The sequence below is a fragment of the Hemitrygon akajei genome, chromosome 11 (genome assembly GCF_048418815.1).
Source record: "Hemitrygon akajei chromosome 11, sHemAka1.3, whole genome shotgun sequence".
Lineage (NCBI taxonomy): Eukaryota > Metazoa > Chordata > Chondrichthyes > Myliobatiformes > Dasyatidae > Hemitrygon > Hemitrygon akajei.
In genome coordinates, this window is record NC_133134.1 from 41,005,702 (window position 1) to 41,026,337 (window position 20,636).

Below are 20,636 nucleotides of genomic sequence, written 5' to 3' on the forward strand. Positions count from 1 at the left end.
TCAGAGGTGCAGTGGCGGCAATAAATCTCACCGGACTGACCACAGTAAATTATGTTAGGGCGTTGCTTTTTTTTCAACCCATTTATTTGTCACCGTCCAGATCCTGTACAATCGATCTGAATTAAAACACTGACCGCGTGCTTACATGCTTCAGCATATTTGGAGGAAAGGCGCGATTAGACGAATGCGCATTATAAATACAATGTCAGCGTTTCGGTTGCTAAGATAAATCTTAACACTGCCTAACAATAATGTTGTTGTACAATAATTAACCAAGCGCCTGCTCCATAATACGCGGCGGTATCATTTCAGAGCGGACTGCAAAATATATAGCATTTCTGTTTCATATTCTTGGCAAACTTAATGTCCCGAGACTAAGTCATGAGTTACAACATGACCACATTGTAAAACACAGTACACATACCACTGTAACGTTACTTCGCTACATTGCGATATCAGAAACGGCCTATCTGCAGCTCACAGAGTAACCGGAATGAACTGGTTGAAGCTATCTGCAGATAAGGATGCTATTGTGGCTGTCCTTTCACATTCAACTGAAGGGGGTGGGGTTGACAAAACGAGGCGTGTTTTAAACCTTACTTCTTTTAAGTCAATAAAACGAACCGGCGCGTTGAGATAATGAAATGATTCAGCGGTCAACAAATCAGCCTTTGACACAATTCTTTCTGTATCTTGTTTAGACGTTTCTGTAACTTCGGTTTCTCTAAGGTAGGGTGGAACGTTGGTGGTAGCTGCGGATTTAGCGATTTTACCCGAACTTCGGTAAACCGGAAAAAGTCTGCTTCTATTTTTATGCTTTTGTGCGTTTTTATAAACAAAACTATGTTGGTTTTATTATACGATGACTCTGGCACGTAGATCTTCGAACATTTCTCATTTCTTTACTTGTTATAGGCTCTTTAATAAACGCGTGCGATCGCTGATTCCCCTTCTGGCTTCAGGTGTGTTAGACTTATTTGTTGTACTGGTCAACAGTCAAGTAATTGGAAAACATCGGCGACAGCAATTAAAAAAAAAACAAAAATACTTACGGCAAAGTAACTAGGTTATAATTTGTGTTCTCTCCGGTGCGCCTGGACGTTGGCAAACTAGTGATATCCCTCGGTTCAAATAATGAAAACAATGTGATCACAAAATTTAAAAAATCTCAATTAAACAGACCATTTGTTTCAGGAGTGGCGTGCTGGGTATAATGCGGTCACTTTAGTTTCGAGTATTATGGGCTATGAGTGGAATTTAAGCTTGTCTTTTTATTAAGTAATCGGCAACAATGAAATAAACTTTACTGGTTTGCCATGTCGCGCCCAACGAAAATGCTCTTTAACCCTTAAGATTTTAGAACTGTCGGCAATATTTGATGTAGGAAATATTTTTTCAGAACAATTGCATACAGATTTATAAAGAACTGGAAAAGGCATATCTCAAAGTCTAATATACGTGGCGACGCGTCGAATGAAATTCTCTCCAAGGAGACCCAGTAAGGGACGCTTTACGTTAGAACAGCATGGTTTTTCAAACAAACACGCTGAAAACCGAAAGAACTTGTATCAATATGGCTCTGCCTTAGAACCGCAGAATAGAAAAACGTGAAGTCACAGTCATTAGATATGAGGTCTTGACAGCTAACTTATCTCATGAATCACCATTGAATTCTTTGGTCTGCCAGTGGAGCCAAGTAAACAGCGAGATAAACAAAATGCACACTGTTCGCCGTTTCTTTTCCCACTGGATACAACTGGTGCTAGTTTCTTATTAGATCAGGACTGTGATTAGCACTTCCTTGTGTGGGAATATGCCTCATCGGAGAGTACGCGTGGACTGCTGTTGTTCTCAAGTATTTTCATTAATTCCGTCGCAAATTTGGATTTCCAGAATCTCTTTTGTGCAAACAAAAATGGTTGTTTGCTTGTGTGTGTGTATGTATGTGTGTGCGCGTGTGTGTATGTGTGTGTGTGTGCGCGCGCGCGTGTGTGTTTGTGTGTGCACGCGCGCTTGTGTTTGTAATGGGGGAAGGGGTGGAGTGGTTAAAATGGGAGGCTGAAGATTAGAGGGGATTTAAGAGCAGGCTTTGCACAACAAAACAAAATTCCTTTCTGCCACGAAATTAAACTTGGCTGTCCTGTAAAATGAACTGATAAATGATACAAACACAATTCAATACCATGATACACCTTGATATTCTCGTCTTGTCCTTCGCGTTAAAGTTGGCGATCCAACCAAATCAATCTCCAAGGAGAGCTTGCAGATTTCCTTCCTAGCTCTTCCAGTAAACGAGATTTTCTAAGCCAATGCTCCATTATCCTTGCTTATATAAAGTTTTTGAACACTTCATCACAAATTCTAACTATGATTTTCCATATTATAAAGTATCTTCTCCAAAATCATTAGACAATGATTGCAAGATAGCTGGACGGTGCAGGATTTTAACTACTGCTGTTGCAAATATATCGCTGGTTGGCTAAACCTTTTACTTGTACAATAGCTATTGATTTCCACATAACGCTCTCACCCTTTTTATACTACTTTGTAAAGTCTTGTGGAATATTATGTAAATAAAACACAAGTTAATTAAAACAATTTAAATATACGTTTCTTAATAAGTTCCACCATTAAAGGTATGAGTGAAGATCCTTACTGGGGTCCAGTTTGTTTAGAGGGGCAATTTATTTTGTCTCTGAGTCGGTCGCCAGTACATGCTAATTACTAAATGCTTACTGTACTTTTTGACAAAAACTACACTAAGAAAGTCCAAATACAACCGCACAGCCACAGACGAGGCACCGATTCAATGCCGGACGGTGCACATTGACTACGCTGATAGATTCCAGGTCCACACACGGTACATTATTATTTGGAGCTGGTGCAACATATCATAAAAGCCTCAATTCACTCGGATCTGGTCATTTTCTGCCATTTCAAATTTCAATTGCCTTGCCCAATCGTTAACGGAACGCAACTCCATACGCTCGCCTTTTTATTAATGTGGTAACTTAAGCGACCCCATTCTATCAGTTTGCTAACGCCCACAATAAACCAAACCGAGAAGTTACTAAAAATTCCCAGTGGTCTATATTAGCCTTGTAAGATTTTTTTTTAATGGTAGCAGTTTGCTTCCTTTTCTACTGCACAGTCGCGTTTACTTCCACACATGCAACGTAGTTTCTTTAGTAGTTTTCGTCTTTTTTTCTGTGTTAGGATAGCGATGAAGCAGCTGTCAAATACACAGAATACCCTTTAAACCCGGGGTCATAAATCAGAGCATCCAACTAGAGAACCGGGAAGGAGTGTTTCACAAACAATTTTGGAAAGTGATTCAAGGTTGGTGCTTGATAGTTGCGGAGGAGGAAAAAGAGGGTGAAGCTAGAAAAGCTAATCTTGATAAGCACCTGAGGTTTTCAATAAACCTGATCTGTGTGTGGCAGGGACCTGGTTGAGGGAGAGTTATACCTCACATACTTCCTTCCATAAATAGAAATGCAAGCCAACATGTGAAATCGGAAATTAAGCAAGCTATCCTGGAGTCACTGGCTTCCTATAAATGAACTTCTTGTGAGCTTACAAAGAACGGTAGATAACGGATATTTTTCAGTGCCTGCCTTTAGTACAAATCCTGACTTGAGTAATAAGGCTTGTTGGAACATGCAGGCGAGAACCTTAAGCGTTTTATATTCGAAGTACAGGGTCTCTTCTATATCTCCTTTTGGATTCAAAGAGCTCTTCTTTCTGGATTTGCTTCTTTATAACTCACTCACCTAATCAAACGGAACATTGCGATCATTTCAAACAGGGTCGCATTTTTTAAGGTCACTTACACGTGAGCGCTGCAGCGACGGTGCATTTTGTTACAGCCACCAGTTGATTCGGAAACCCGAGAAACTGACGCGAAATTGACGAAGTAAATTTTTGTGACTGGCGAACTATGCGCCTCTTTTACATAATCACAAAATTCACAGGTAATCTCCGGGCGACCGGTTTCTTTTACTTAAACTCCTATCACAGTAACCTAATGGTTTGAACATACATAGAAAAGTGAATAATCTGAATGGCTATATTTCCCATGACATGTGAGGAGAATGAATCTATGAGAACAGGACATGACATTTAATAAAGTTGCAAAATTTGCGAATGGCAAATATTGTCTTTGTTTCTTCTGACAATATGCTAAGCATTGGACGATGCTTAAAAAGAAAAAAAAAGGCTCTTAAAATATTATTTAACCTAAGGCTATGCTATGTATAAATTTAAAAATAAGACATGGGTATTGAAATGGCACATCCCGATAAAGTTATAACAAAAAAGATCCAAACGCGAATTCTTGCGTATTTATTTTGTCCACGCTGTCTCTGTCTGCGTCGTTTGATTTATTATAGGGACTTTGCATGCTGGTACAAAACTGTGCCTCATCTGTTTCCTAATGAGTGTCCGATATCAGCTGCTCTGTGCGAATGAATCATGTGGAAGAGGGAAAAACCGAGTGTGGAGGGAATAGGAGGGAAGGACAGAGATAACAAGATAGGAGACGGTAATCAACCAGCTCTGGAGAATAAATAGTGCGGGGGAATTAAAATGGGAACGTGGAGAGAGAGAAAGACTAATTGAATGGCGCAGAGGAAGAGAAGCAAAATGAACTAAAGAGAGAATGGGGCGATGTTACAAGACACGGGATCAGTCCAAGTTATATCACTCAACACATGGAAAGCGACTGAAGCCAGAAAGACGAGTTTATCAGCACTTTCCATCATGTTCGTTTTTCCTGAGAGACGTGTATTAACGCTTTGACGACTTCAGTAATCTCAAACTCTTCGAGCTCCTTTTCAGGTTGTATAAACCTGCTCAAAAATCTCAAAGAGAACAAATTCGGCAGTAAAATGCAGATGATCTTTTTTTTTAAGAAGTCTCTAGTAAAATATAGCAGTTTACATGAAATGTTTCTACCGAAGGAGGAAAAGGACATCTGTCTCGAGTGACTGCCCCTCCCCCATCGCTGCCTGAAATCCGCATAAGCACATTCTGACATTTAGAATGCCATTCTTTTCTGTATACTGTATATAGACCGGAGTATGGGATTCCTAATGTATGGATTACCAAACAATCTGTAGATAAAATGTAGCCAGCATATCCGACACAAATACATTTTCTCAGGGAAAAAATAACTTTACTTATTACTTGATCTCTCCGGCACGAAGTACAGCAGTCCGGTTACCTGGTGAAGCATTTAATTGTACTTAATATCTACACGTATACTGAAGGCCAATATGGTAGTGACATCGATGACCCGAGGTGATCCTCGGTCTTTTCATGTCACGAAAATCGATCTATATTTAAATTAATCCCCTAAAAGGAAAAGTACAGATGTGAAGAATTCAAGTCACCATACAAGAATGTAGGACGCTTATAAATATTATTTCGCATTTGATTAATTTAGATTTTTACTTCTTTCTTTAATTCATTTCTCCCCCCCCCCCTCCCACCCCACTTCCATTTCGTAAAAGGTTTCATGAGGAGAAGGCAAACAGTTCCAGTAAATGTGAACTGATGGTTGTATTATAGAGCACTATTTGGAGAGTTTTTCAGCTAAAAGGCTATTCTCGAGAAGAGGAAAAACGCATTTAATAGCTATTCACTTTGTTGGACTGGGTTTATATTACCCTGTACAGATATCAGACAGGAAAATGCCACAGTTGTGCGTCTGGTCTCTGTTAGGATTTCAGACTTGGCTGTTCTAAATGCTGTATGTATTTAATTACTTGAAATGTGAAGATACGTTTGCACTTCAGACTAACACTCTCTAAATTTACGTTTCTTGCCCCCCCAAAAAAAGTCAATAACTAATTTATTTAAACAGCAATGGCAATCACAGGGAACCAAGAGAAAGGAAAGGAATGGCTCTGAAAGGCAAACGAAGCAATTTCCATCCAGGTAGCTTGCTGCAATTAGTCTCCATTATCATTTTACCAGTGGCATTAAGTCTTTAGACCAACCCAGTGATATAAGTATGGAACAAACAGTTCTAAAGTAAGTAACAGAAATTGATGCTAATAACGTTTATGTGAAACATCTAATCTGATTTTAACCCAAAGGTTCTGACGTAAAGCGGTTTATTATTTAGGTTTTATACTTTCAGACGAATAACACAGAAGGGATTAATGATCAGAATGCATTAGAGATTAACTATGATTGGAACTATTGGTGACATAAGATTCCAGATTTATATATTTAATAGCATTGCTATTCTGAATGCAGATGATGGTTTTTTTTTTCCGGAATATCAACAATGCAAATACCAACATAAAGCTCTTTCTGTTCTAAAAAATTAAGTGAAATTAAGGTAGTAAATATATTTCCCGACATATACCAATGAAATCAAATCTGATTATGATTCTGAAGATGACATTGTCGACGCTAAAAGATTCCCCGTAAATCGAGGAGACTTCTGGTTTTATAAGGATTGTCTGCGATGTAATAGGATATGAACGGGGGCTGTGGGATCTTAACTAAATTTTCTGAAAGTGGTAAGATAGCGATATAAGAATGTTATTCCTGAATATACCATAACAACGTGCCAATGCAGAATATATAATAATAAAGCGTTAATATAATTACATAGCAACAAGATACCAATCTTGACTACGTGGTATCGAAGTGAATGAGACACCCATCGTTACTGTACATAAAGGCTGACACTATTTTTTCGGTTGAGAAAAATAAGTAAAGATACACAAAGGGAATAAAGTAGTAATTTACAACGTTTATCCACAGTTACTTTAATAATGCCAATTGCTGGCAAGGAAACGTACATTTTAAATAATTTAAGAATGTGAAGTTTTAGTATGGATAGAAAATTGATTCATGGAGTGCCCTGGGACGTGGCAAAGATCTAGAAATCTAGAGCGGCTACTGTCAGCTCCGTGTTAAGAACAGTTCGTTCAGTCTGTCCCAGAGCGCAAGTCAAACGTAGAGACCCAGAAGTAGAGAGGTACAGAGGCAAAGGAGAGGAGTCATAGGTTCTCCACTTGGAACTCAGTTGAGAATATTTGACAAGGGCTGAAGGGAAGAATTATGAAAGATCAAAAAATAACTGGCAAGTGTATGTTTCTGTAATAAGCGTATAACGCAAGACAAATCGTGTAGTACGAATTTGAATAAGTTTCGCAAATACCTGTCGAATTTTTCTAGATTAAAAATATTATGCGCTAGAATTTTTGGATTCCAATTCTTTTACGTTGATAAAGTATAAATGTTGTATTTTGAATCCTTTATTTTCAACAATCTTTGATAAGTTAGCAAAGAACTCAAATAGAAAAGCAGGCCTGAGAACGTTCACCATCATGTCAACTTGCAATTTTTCTTTCTAAACTTTAGCTTATTTTTTAAAAGCGTTCTATTTACCGGCCGTTTCCCAGCAGATGGGCTGAATTTAAATACAAGGTTTGGCCTGACATTGACAGCCCACAATTGGAAATGAGCCTATATCAGAATCAGGTTTAATATCAGCCGCATGTGTCGTGAAATTTGTTAATTTAGCGGCAGCAGTTCAATGCAATACATAATATAGATAAGTAAATCAATTACAATGAATATACAAGTTAAATTTAAAATAATGCAAAAACAGAAATAATAAAAAGTGAGGTAGTGTTCATGGGCTCAATGTCCATTTAGGAATCGGATGGCAGAAGGGAAGAAGCTGTTCCTGAATCGCTGAGTGTGTGCCTTCATGCTTCTGTATGTTACCGACCCCTCCCACGTCCTTTTACGCGCACATCTCTCTCTCTCACACACACACACACACACGTACACAAATGTGCAACTTATACTGGCATTGTGAATGAATACCTGCACCGTGCCAACTGTCCAGTGTTTGGAAGTTTTAAACACGTCTGTGAATCTTCGTCATTCTCTTTTCAAAGAATGAAAATGAATTTAAATATAAATAGCTCCATTAACAGGCAGTCTGGGAAGTCTACAAAGAGAATAATTCGGCTGGGTCAAACGGTGCCGGATGCCAACAGTCCCGTCTTTATTTCCGGAGGGGGGGGGGGGTAGGGTAGCAGACCAGTGGAGGAGGGCGGTGGTTACAAAAGTCGTTAGTTAATGTGTACTGAGTCAGAAGTTTACCTAACGTGCTTACCGAGTCAGCAGCTTACAATTCCATAACAGTATTTTAAACAAAACGCTCCTAATTCAGTCGGTGGCACAGTTAACGTGCACCGAAAATCGAAAAAAAAAGATGCTGAAAATCTGAAATAAAAGTTTACAATGCAGAAAACACCCAGCAAGTTAAGCGGTATTTGTGGGATAAGAAGTAGAGGTAAGATTTCAGATCGAAGGCCTTTTGTCAGAACGTACTCGGTGACAGTTTAGTAAGCGTATACCGAATCAGTAGATCGGTTTACGAGGTGAGAAAGTTTTTTTCAAATTAAAAAAACTAGGAATTGATATTTTTTCTGGCGTTTTGATTTTCTCGTCCTCTAAGAGGAACGCTTAGAGGGAGGAAATCGTTATGGAGAATTCACCGCCACAGTAAACTGCACCACACATAACCTTGCAAAACACGCGATGCTGGGAATGCAGCAGATTACAGAGACGCTTTGAACGACAGATGTGAAGACTTTATTACAGGCCACGGGATCGAGGTCACAATCGACTTGTAAATACATGCTGCATTCATTTCGTCCCATCCCCCACCCTCTCACCCTTTCTTAAAACTATCTGCCTTGGCGAGTCTAACGAGATGAAGGAAGAAGCGGAGGAGTTTGGGATTTAATTTCCATTACAGAATTGCAACGCTCAATCAAGCTTCAGTGAGTTTTGGCCCGATTCCAACCTCTGCAAAATCCAGACAGGGGATGGCTGGGTGGGGGGTGGTGAAGGCAAAGGGTAAACTATCCGCAACAGCCGAAGCGGATCTCACATCTACAAAACCATCTTACACCAAGGTTCTCAAACGCTGCTCGATTCTCAACAACTTACCAACGTTTGCGCGGGTAGTTATGTTACACGAAACTACACGATAGTGTTTTTGAAACAAAACCTCTTTTTTTCTGCCTCTTAGTCCTCCGAGACATTTTTTTTTTTGCAAACCTAAAACCCATTTTGTGTCACGTTGACTTATGCATTGATCAGAGCGGAATGCCCTCTAGGATTCGGCTCCAACAAACGTGCACAAATGGTTTTCTTTCCGGCAGCGTCGAAAGAATGGAGCGCCTGTGGAAACACAGCAACAGTCATTCTCCCCGCGAAACACATACACAGTACTCACTGGGGAACATGCAGTTTAGTTCGAGGCCGATAGAAGGGAGAAAAGGAGATTAACGTTTCACTGAGGAACACAGTGGCGATTTTATGAAACAACTGCTCTGTTGCTTTTGTTTTTTTGTTTGATTTTTTTCCCCCTACGAAATGCACAAGATCGGAGCAGCGATAACTGAAAGAGAAATGGAGCTCAAAGCAGACGGAGAGCATGTGGCTGGTGACGGCGTTAGGGACTGTTCGCCGTCTGAATCCCCATTGCCCCTGATAGGAGGCCCCGGCCTCTCTGGTGTCGCTCCCAGCCGAGTCTGGAGCGCCGCGGCACGAAAATCAATGGAATCACCAGCCCGTGGTCACATGTCCCCGGAGAGGCCCGCCCCCCCGAATCCACTCACTGAACAACATTCCTCTTCCCTTCAAACGGCCGGCTCGCTCTCACTCTCTGAACCCGACATTGATTTGTAATTGACTTATGGCGCAATTTATTTCGATTCCGAATAATAAAGAGGCCTTCTAATGACCAACTTTTCCGATTCTTGCTTTACACAACACATCTAACCAGTGATAAACCAAATGCCGTTTTTGTATTACTGTCTCATATTGATAGACAGTATCAGTATCTGATGTTGCTAAGAAATAAAGATATTCTAGTCGGGAGTTGTATCTGGCCGAGATTAAACTAAATGTTTTGTGAATGCTCCACTTGAATCGGACCGGGCTTCGTTGGGTCCGCACACCGCATACGTCGAGCTTTTAAAAAACTGAGCGGAGTGTCGCAAATCTATTGTTCCCACATTTAAAGTATTGTAATGTGCGATTGGACCAAATGGACTTCAATAAGTGTCTTTATTTTCCATCAAACAACCAGTTAAAAAAATGAGAAACAAACAAGGATACAACTCGCACGCTGTCACAGGGTGCTGGTAACTGGGACCCCTGTTGTTTCCCCCAGAACATCGAAAATGAAATGAATTGCAAGCACCCCTCCGGGTCTTCCGCGGTTTTAGTCCCGGTTGCATTGTAATTCGGAATACTTAGACCCAGTCCTTTAGTAAAGCTGTTCGAATCTTTCGTCGATGAGTATGTTGCTAAATCAAGACAAGTCAGAGGGTTATAAAAAACGACTGAAGAGACGCTTCTTTGTGTGAAGCCGTTGTCCTTGGATTATTAAAGCTGTCATGTCACCCACGCGTAATCGAGAGGAACAGGTCGAATTAAATGTCCGTGTCCCTCTTCCCCAGATCGTTAATAGCCAAACATTGAGATCTGGAAAGACGCTGGTGCGTGATGTCTGCGTATCTTATATAATGTTACCCAATAGTTTTACTCGCGTAATTTTGTTAGCGCAATTTCCTTGCTGTTATATTTCCTGGTGTAAGCACATTGCTGGTCTGCTGATTTCAAGCATGTAAAATTGACTTGAAACTGCTATTCCACGCTAAAGTTCTCATTACGCGTATTTCATTCGAGTCCCGAAGCACTACCCCAATTCCCAATGTTTTCTCTGCTGTTTACCCTTGCACAGAAATAACGTCTAACATCCAACTATGCATTAACGGTACTGCATTAATCTCTAGTTTGTTAAATTAGCTCAATAAATTACCACTGTAATCTCAGAGTTTTCGATGGAGTCAACGTGTCCACACGGCTCCATAAAGTATCAAACCATCTACACTGTTTCGGCTCGCGAACCTAAAACCAGTTCATTTTTGGTTGCGCAACATTTATTTTTGAAGTGGAAATGAAAACGCAGGACTAAATTTTCAGGTGAACAAAACGACTACACTATCAACCGACGCAAATAAAAGAAAAATGGTAATAACTGACCAGTCGGACCCGTTTCAATTGTGCGTACCCGCTTTAAGAGGGGGGGACTATTCTCTGCAATAGTGGGTGTCGTGTGAATGTGCCTGAAACCTCTGTAGCTGTTCATCCCGTCTCAAAACCCTCCCTCCGGAAAGCATGGATCAGAAGGGTGGAGGACATGATTTTGCACCGTCATATATCTCTCTATTATTAACCGATTCGACGATTTATAGATTTCTCGGATTCCTGTTTAGCAAAGGCGCAACTGCATTTTAACATCTTGGAAACTCATTTACCGTAACAAAGATCTCGATTCCTTTTGTTTATTGGAGTCCGGAGCAGGGGGAGGGGTGGTTGCTTTTTTTGTCTACAACCGCCCAAACTGCGGTGGTCAGATTAAATGTGACATTTTCTTTCTAGCTGGGTTCAAATATCGCATAAACAAATTCTGTCACTGTTACCGGCTTGTTGTTTTCCAGGTAGACCGAGTCGCTGCAATGGAGAATTTGCTGAGAAGTTACTCAAGGGCATTCTGAAGATTTATTTTTCAATCTCACCGTGAAGTCCCGAGCAAGACAGATCAAGTTAATCTCCACCCAACCCTTTCGTACCCTGTTATTTATTTGCAAGAAGGTGAGTCGTCTTTCTTGGGAAATGGGAAGGGCAATTGTGAGAAAGATTTTTTTTTGTGTTTTTTTTTAAAGAGTGTGGGACATGAAGGGAATTTAACCAACGTTAATACGATCGGAACACGCAATGTATGCATTTTTTTAATAACCCGTCATCTAATCGATCAGCCTGTCCGCATTGAAGATACATGTGGGACTCGTTTAATATTTTACCTCATCTCATTCTGCTTTCTATTCTCCGACTCAAACACATTGATGGATAACATTATATTGTCCTTTCCCCATTTTCCCATGCGGTTACGAGACTTGCTTTGGAGCTGTAGCGTAGTTCTTCGGTGTCTCCGAACCCTTTATTTTACCCCAACCCCCACCCCTAACAATTTATAGAGCTGCAGATTTAGTGAAGGAAGAAGTCGCCCACAGCTGTATATATCTAAAAGCTGATTGACACTGACGTCTGGGGAATTAGGAATAGAGTTGCGTTTGGCATTTTGTTAATCAGCCCGATGGAGCGTACAGAGAGATGAGATGAGAGAGGAGGTAGAGGCAAAAGCTGTTTGTCCTCCGGGGAGCCTGCGAGGATAGGTGGGGGGAACGTAGATCTGGGGGTCCGTCGTAAGCTTTCTCGCTCTCTCCAGACACACACACACACACACACACACACACACACACACACACACACACACACACACACACACACTCTCTCTCTCTCTCTCTCTCTTTCTCTCTCTCACACACACACACACACACACACACACTTGTTCCATTTAGCTACTAGTCACTGAAAACTCAGCGTTGAATGAAAATGCATCTGGATCCTTGCACAGGGATACGTGGCAAATAATGTAACTTCGAAGCGCAGTGTCCTGACGTCCTCGAGGCAAACGCAAAACCACATAAAGATTGCAAAATAATGTAATTTCAGTAAATAGTTATTGAAACCATTAAAATGAAGTTGTTTAGCGAAAATACATTGTAATAACATGGTCACGACAGGACCGTGGATTGCATAAAGGACTCGCTACGTACAGTCACCGATAGTTTTACACGTGCAATCAGGACATTTTAACATTTTTCTCTCTTTAATCGAGCAGGCACTGCTGCACCAGTTACATCTGTTCAAATCCAACAAATAATTCTCACGAAGTGTTCCTGCGCCACTGTGCCCTCATGAAATTTATATTTGTTTAAACGCGGATGACTTTTAAGACTGGCAGTTTAGGATTAAAGCCAGTGTGTTTCTCTCTGTAGGTTGCAAACTGTCGAGGAAAATACGATGCAGGCTGAAGAATTCACGTTTGCTGAAATAAAACCGTGAACTTTTTTGTATTTTTTTTAAACTGAAAGGCAGTGAGGAGCCGCGAGTTTGAGCCGTAATGGGGCTCGTTATTCTGTTGCCTCCACTGACGTGCTGAACAAATGAGGCACTCTGCTCATTAAAAGGTAGGCGCGATGAAAGGTCTCTCAAGAATGAAAGATCTGTATGACTATTGTGTGTTTTATGGGAGAAGCAGAATGATATAAGGAAATCGGAAATAAAAGGTAAAAGAACTAAGGTTGTGATCAATATCCAACTCAGAATTTGATACATAAAATGTATAATATATTTTACACAGACAGCAATATAATTAACAAATCAAATGAACATTACTTGCAATGTAGACATTTATAATGAGTAAAGGACTGATACCACTTCGAATGGACAATGGAAATAAAACAGCTATCAGGGCCATTCTTATATCACTGGATGTAAAATGACCAAACATCTTTACCTCAATAGTTCCGAAGGAAATAAGATGGATAATGCAACAGATATCACTCGAATGTTGTTCGATTGTCGAAAGGTCAATAGTATTCCTATTCAGCTCCTGGTCGTGTGCAGTTTAATAAATTACAGCAATCCTTTTCTTTAAAAAAAAGAACGCGAGTGTATCCCGATGTACAGCAATCATTGCTGTATGCAATAAATTCCCTCAATCATTCCGTACAGGTACATGATAGTCTCCTTTTTCATTCTTCCCGTCCCCTCACTCAAATAATCTCTTTAACATCCCCCGTCTATTGTAGCGCGCCCCCCCCCCCAATCCAAACATATCCTGCAGTGCCTTGCTTTGTGTCCTCTAGCCATCTTCAGTATCCTAATCAATGCGGTAACGACCAACCCGGTGGTTCCTACCTTCGAAGCTGTGCAACAGACTGCCTGGAATGAAAATGTACACTTAAACTGATTCAGATCCTGCTGACACTTTTTGGGGAAAATCGGACTGAAAAGAAAGTACACCATTGATGACAAATATGTTCGAGAAAACACAACTGTCAATACCACCTCGGTATTAATTAACTGCTATTGCGCAGAACTTTTTTTCCAATATAAATGAGTATCTTTTACCTACAGTAACAGCTCAGTTTTTCATTGGCTATCTGAATCATTCTATCACCGTCCCTGTGTGCTCTACATATTTGTAATGCTGTTGGGTTTCTTGTCCCTCTTTTTCTGTTCCATCGTGTAATTACATACATTTTCCCAGCCCCCTCCGTAATGTGGAGTACTCACTCTCCCCACACTGCATGTGTGTTAAATGTTGAATTCTACTTTCGCACCGTAATCCTTCCAGTCCGCCTTTTTCCACATAAGGTTACCCGTCAGCAATTTAGGGAAACATAACGTTTAATTCTGAGTGACCCTTTTAAAAATCTAAATATTTAAAAAAAAACATTGCTTTCTGAAAGAATTACATCAGATTTAAAAAAAGAACCAGTTAAGACTACCAGCTTTTCGAGACAACGTGCCCGGGGGCAGAGACCGGGCATTAACCTGTCTCCGACTCAGCCGAAGAATGATACTTACACAAGAGGCTCTTACAGTGTGAGTCAACAAGAAACCCCGAAAACGGAAAGTTCGTGGGTTCACCTTGAAGCGTTTGGGGATATCTCAACAACCAAGCACAGTGACAGAGAAAGGGATCCCATGCATAGAATGACTTCGCCAAAGGTGAACGTGCAGCGAAATATAGATAAATACTGGCAAAAGTGTGAGTGTATCAAATCTTAAGATCTGTAATGTTTAGAAAAACAAGGAAGTCAAATTAAAAAATGTAATGGGCACAATGGAATTCAGATGCAGATTTCTCCTAATATGTCACGAATCAAGCTAAAATAACACATATCTTAAATGGCATAAGCGATAAAAATGAGTGTAAGATCTACGGATATAAATGTGTGAATAGACATACATCAATTGGTAAAGGTGATTGAAAAGCAGATGAATAGCCTGTTAAATAATGAACATACTGTGTGAGGGAGAGAGAGAATGAAGCATGACAATATCAGCATAAATAAAAAAAATGCTGGGGAATTCATCTCTGGTTTTCCCATATGTGCAGACAGGGAAGTTCAAGGTAAACTTGGAGCCTTTGTTATTGCATTTGACCTTCATTTCATGCAGTCAGCAAGCAGTTGATGCAGACCGTTGTGTTTCTAACCGATCTGCCCCGGCTCGACGAAACAGACCCGCACCCTTAATGAATGCAGTCCTGTATAATTAAATAATTGACCGTTCCCCAGAGGAGACCTCCGCCGCATCTGTCCCATGACTCCACACAGTATCCTAGACAATGCAGACCAGGCAGATATTGAAGGAGGAATCCCTTTTCTTATGCTCTTTGGGAAAACGCCTTATGTGAAATACGGGAAAACTAAACTGTTTAATAAAATGTATGTTATTGAAATAGGAATATTAAAACATTCTGCATCTTGACGCCATTAATATAAACATTTATCTTTTCAAGTCATGCTCCCTAATATTTCCCTTTGACTGTTACACAGTAGGGGGAAGTTAGTCTCAGTAACTCAAACAGCCCAGTGACCTATCTACTGAATCTGAACTAAAACCCATTTTGAATATAGAGGAATTAACGTATTGCCCATAAAAGACAAACAGGCAGTACACGTGGATCCGTTTGCGTGGAGTATGTTTTGATAGTTTCGTGTACAAAGCTGTATTTCCGGCACCTTACAACGGTTTGGAAAGTTGAAGCATTTTTGGTGAATTCATTGGTCCGGGGATTGGCCGCACGGAGCTGCACGGAGCTGGGGTTTTGTGTGCATGTTTCTATATTGCTTCAGACTTTCGCAAAATCGCATAAATAAAAAAAAATTAAATTGGTCCTTTTCCTGTATTTGTCTTATTTTGCTTTCCGGTCAATAAATAAACTTACACCTTCCTCTTGTTGAATGCGATCCACCCAAGTTTCCGAACGGTCAGTGATTTTCCAAAGGCAAGTGCCAACAGAAGCAAACAGAACCAGACTATGAATCTTTTATACTCTCACTAATGCCAGTGTGAAATCCATGTACATTGCACTATACCTCCTGAAAAGAACTCAATCAAGTAACGTAAACCAGTACGCAATAACTCGATTACTGGATGTAGGACGTGAGGATTCCTCTAACTACCAATAATTCGGTTTGGCTCAGTTCGGTTACTTTGCAGGCCCCAAGAAACGTTCGCGAAAATATATTTAAAGAACAATCTTATAATAGGAAGATCAAGGTAATCTAAGTGGTGAAGTGGCCGGTGCATTTCGGGGGGAATTGCGGAATATTTGACGTACGAAGAGTTAAATGAATAGCAAAACGCGAGTTTTAATCTTTAGCGCCGGTTCGAGCAGTTAGACTCTTAGCAGGATTTTTTTTCCGAGAGATCTTTAAGAACTGGGCGATCGATTTTGCATGATTTATCCTGCGCGGCGACAACGCCTACAGGTAATGGGAATGATTCCGTAGCAGCAACGCCGCCGGACACCTTAAATGTCACTCGGGCTGTTGAAGCGGCCAGTTCCCACTGGCAATTGAACGGTACAAGTCGTGCCTCAGCAGAGCTGCACACACTCAGAAACCGGAATCCTAATGCACCGTCGCAGTTGGCCAGAACGCCTGTTTTTTTTTTCGGGTTACATTCACTGAAGACGTAAGAGAAAGGAATGAGTTTAGCTTCGGACAGAAGCTCTGACTGCAGCGAAATGATCCTCCACATCCTCTACTTCCCTAACCCCCTCCGCCCCAACACACATACACTTATAAATAAAGGCACAACACGATACCCCAAATTGTTTTAGGAGTCGACGGATCCAGTTTTTTTATGGAATAATTATAATTACATATATTGAAAGGAAGCGGGATTGCGAGGATCAGTGACCCGAGGGGGGATTTTATATAACTAATACCGTTATAAAACTGCTTCATTTTACCATCCACTCCAACTAGCTCCAAATGCAGAATCATTGTATCAAATCATGAGACTGCCCCGCAAATTTTCCTATGAATAAACCGACCGAACTGCTTAATCTGTGGCCAGACCAATATGCAGCAGCTAAATAAGAGCGACGGTTGGATGTAATGAAAAGTCGAACATTAGGAAAATTATCTCAGCTTCTCCGAGTTGCTAAGAATTCTGAGCATTTGCTGATTTTCAGCATCCGCATAACTTTGCGTATACTCACTCCGTGCGGAGCTTCGCGGTGACCTTGCCTTGTTTACAGTTTGCTGGTGTAAACAAACGTTACTCACAAGAGACCGAGCTGCCTGCTATTCGCCCATCTCCCCCTCCCCTCTCTCAGCCGGACACAGAGTCTCCACTGTGGGTGAAATACAGGGGGTCCACATTGTTTATTTTGTTAATCGATCAGAGCCGATGGAAAATTCCAGCAAGGAAAAATAATCAAAACCGCGTCCAAGTCGAGTTATTCAGTGAAATGCTCATCGTTTACATTATCAATTTAACCTACTGCTCAAAAAAGGCAAAACAAACCGGTCCCAATGCTTCCTCCTTGGGGGATAATGGAGCGCAAAATGAATCGGTGCGTTAATAAATGGACCCTTTAGACCCAGACTTGTTCAATAACATAGATCTTAAAAAGTTACTGGTTACCGAGCGACAGTCTTAGAGCCTCTGTTAGGGGCGTCTCCAAATAAGTTTGGAAATATTGTCTGGATTAAATATCATTCAATAATACAATTCTATGTTATTGATTACCAGTGATCATAATCTATTTGAAATTTTGAATCAAACAGTTATGAAATGCAAATAGTTAAAGGCCTTCTATTCCGCATCTATGAGGTTTCTCTACTAGGTAAGCAAATCATGACCTATCCATTGAAGCCATCTGGCTGGTTGGAGTATTATAGGCAGCTCTTAACCCTCCGTGGTCTGGTGGCCGTTGGCTGGAGTCCCGGGCGCTGGCCTCGATTCGTGACGCGCGGTCTCGCATCTTGGGGTCGATAGCTGTCAGTTTGTCTGGAAGGAAAAGTTACCCAAGGAGCATCCAGGTTCACTCCTGGGAGATGTGGATGAGATAGTCTGCAGCCCTCCTCCCCAGAATACTAGGACGGTGCCTGTCATGGAGTGTTTCAGTTATGAGGGGAGACTGGATACGATGGGGCTGCACGCCTTGGAGCGAAGCTGGTTGAGGAGGACCTGACACAATTATGAGGGGCATAGAAGTGGTAAAGAGTAAATTTCCCTCTGTTGCAATGGTGTCGAGAACTAGAGGGCATAAACTTGAGGTAAAAGGTAACAGGTATGGAAGGGGAATCTGGGTCACTACCTGAATGGGTGGTGAAGGGAGGTATTCTTACAATATTCAGTCAGTAGCTGGATGAGCATTTAAATGATTATCATGGCACAGCAGGCTACGGGATTAGAATAGACAAGTACACGATATGTACATGGAAGGCCGTAGAGCCTGTTTGACCCTAGGATTCCAGCACGAAGCCATCTCTAATGTCCCACGTACGAAAGAACATTTTATGGCAAGTACTATGTCCAGCAAAGGCAGAGGCGCGCTGGATAAGAACAAAGTCAAATAATCGGTTAAGCTATTGATCGCCATGTCATCATTTATCATCATTTTACGCAATCATCTGACTCCAAGGCGAAAGCATTGCCGGAGCCTATTGATTCCCAGTTCCTCCACGGGCCCGGTTCACTTGCCTTGACTTTGAATGAATGAAATTCTTAAAACGACGGGAGATGGAACAGGCAGAGGAGCCGGGGCATGGCTGCAGATTCAACAGAGAAATAGAAAGCAATCTGAGCCTGTACACTGACGGCTTCACTGAACCCGCTCTGAGTCCGATCACCTGAGTAAGTACACACACATGGGTCAGAGGAGTCACGAACAGTTAAAAGATAATAGAGTTCCTGACCTTCTCTTAACTAAAGTGATTGAAGTCCAAGTTAAATCGCCAGTGTGACACTGACGGCGTGAACACAGCTTAACACCCCCAGCCCCCACTCGCACCCGGCCCTCGTCTTTCTAACCACTTCTGGCAACTGTTATCACCAGAGTTTGACTATTACTAATCAGAGTTGCCCCCCGCTGTAACCCGAACGTGTTTTCTAAAGCACGTAAAATGCACGGCAAAAGAAAAGGTTAGCTTTATTTTACTTGCACGTTTCAATAAATTCTGCATTCTGCTCGAAAGTAGGACGAGTGGAAATGATTTAATTGCATTTATGCAAATGAGCAAAACAGTCAATAAAAGGAGGAAAAAAAAGACCCATTCAGCATTTTTTATGCAAGGGCAGTAATGTATAAACAAAATGGTTGTGTTGAACAGGCTGGGGGAGGTGATTGAAGGGGTCCCCTGAGGCACGTGAATGTCATAGGATCTTGCAATATCACTTACGTGAAATTTAATATGAGCCAATGCTTCAGCATCCAAATGGGATTTAGCTTATGAAAGCGGGGTCTGTGTACAATACCAGCCAACCCTGTTATGTGCGTGGATGGTTTGATTGCAGTTCTGTCATAGCTAGAAGGAGGTTTCTATGCACTGAGGGTTATTTAGAATCAGCTAGACCAAATTAACCCATAGTGCATTGAAAGTAATTTGCAGTTAACAGCAAAAAGGCATCGTGTCGCAATCATACTACATCAACAAAATTGAATTTCTATAAAGTTCTCACACTGATTATTTGAAAGTTAAATTACATAACTATGAAGGACAGAACTTGAGTCACAATCTTCCTTAAAATAGAATTTTTACAAATCTTATACAGGATAGGTTTCGCACAAGAAAAAACTTAAATTGCTGAACTCTTACTAACTGAGAGGAAGTCTGACAAAAGGAACAAGGAGAGGTCCAAAATTGATGTTTTGGTGCACTTTGAAACGCCAGGAAAAGGAAAGCTATGAGAGAAAAATATGCAAAGAAGCACAAGAATCAGAAACCAAAAAGAAAGTCCAACTCTGGAAATTGAATTGTTAACACATACCATCGAGATGGTCGATGATTACATCTTAAATAGGATCATTATGCCAGTGTGGGCTGTTGGCGGATTTGAAGTCTGTTTGACAATGAGAAAACTGAAGTTGTGAAAAATAGTCATTCATATATACTTTTTGTTTATTCCTCAATATTGTCATTTCTTCTACACCCTTGTATTTTTAATTTTTTCCTTGCTTTTATATCAAAAATTGATACACTCATTTATACACATTGTAGAATTTCTGACTATCTCTTTTGGAATCACTAACAGGCTCAGATACAAAACTTACAGGGCACAAGAGTTTGAATGAATGTATCGTTTAGAGGTGAAGCTTGAAAGTGCGGCAGCTTAACAATGTCAAGCAAGCATCTATGACAAAGTTGAATTAATTAAGGATCTGTAATTCGACAAATATTGTAGATATAACTGGAGGGATTTCACCATATTATTTCAAACTTAAAATGTACAAAATTTTATGGGCCATAGATTTTTGATTCTTCTCTTAGGAAGAATTGTCACAGAACTAAACCGCAGTGAGACCACCACCTTGTGGAGGAACAACCTGGAGAAATAGTAGCCACACCTTTGAATTTTGTAGACCTATCCAGTGAGACTAAGAATAAAAAGGTCTCAGAACAGTAGTAAGGTTATATGTAAAT

At 40.7% G+C, this 20,636-nt stretch overlaps 2 protein-coding genes across 4 annotated transcripts in view; one reads left to right on the forward strand and one right to left on the reverse strand.

The window, feature by feature from the left end:
• The window catches only part of tnrc18 (trinucleotide repeat containing 18), a 173,339-nt gene extending 162,181 nt beyond the window's left edge, over window positions 1–11,158 (reverse strand). Inside the window, exon 1 of the mRNA XM_073060680.1 lies at window positions 11,098–11,158. The gene's annotated coding sequence lies outside the window, so the exon portion shown is untranslated. The remainder of the gene's footprint in view (window positions 1–11,097) is intronic.
• A 19-nt stretch (window positions 11,159–11,177) lies between these two features.
• Window positions 11,178–20,636, forward strand: part of LOC140735520 (putative sodium-coupled neutral amino acid transporter 10) — a 260,330-nt gene continuing 250,871 nt past the window's right edge. For 2 of the 3 annotated variants that reach the window (XR_012100763.1, XR_012100764.1), the window contains exons 1-2: window positions 11,178–11,709; window positions 12,957–13,148. The gene's annotated coding sequence lies outside the window, so the exon portion shown is untranslated. Of the gene's footprint in view, window positions 11,710–12,956; window positions 13,149–18,645; window positions 18,850–20,636 lie in introns of those variants that run through there. The other variant, XM_073060693.1, reaches the window with a different exon arrangement.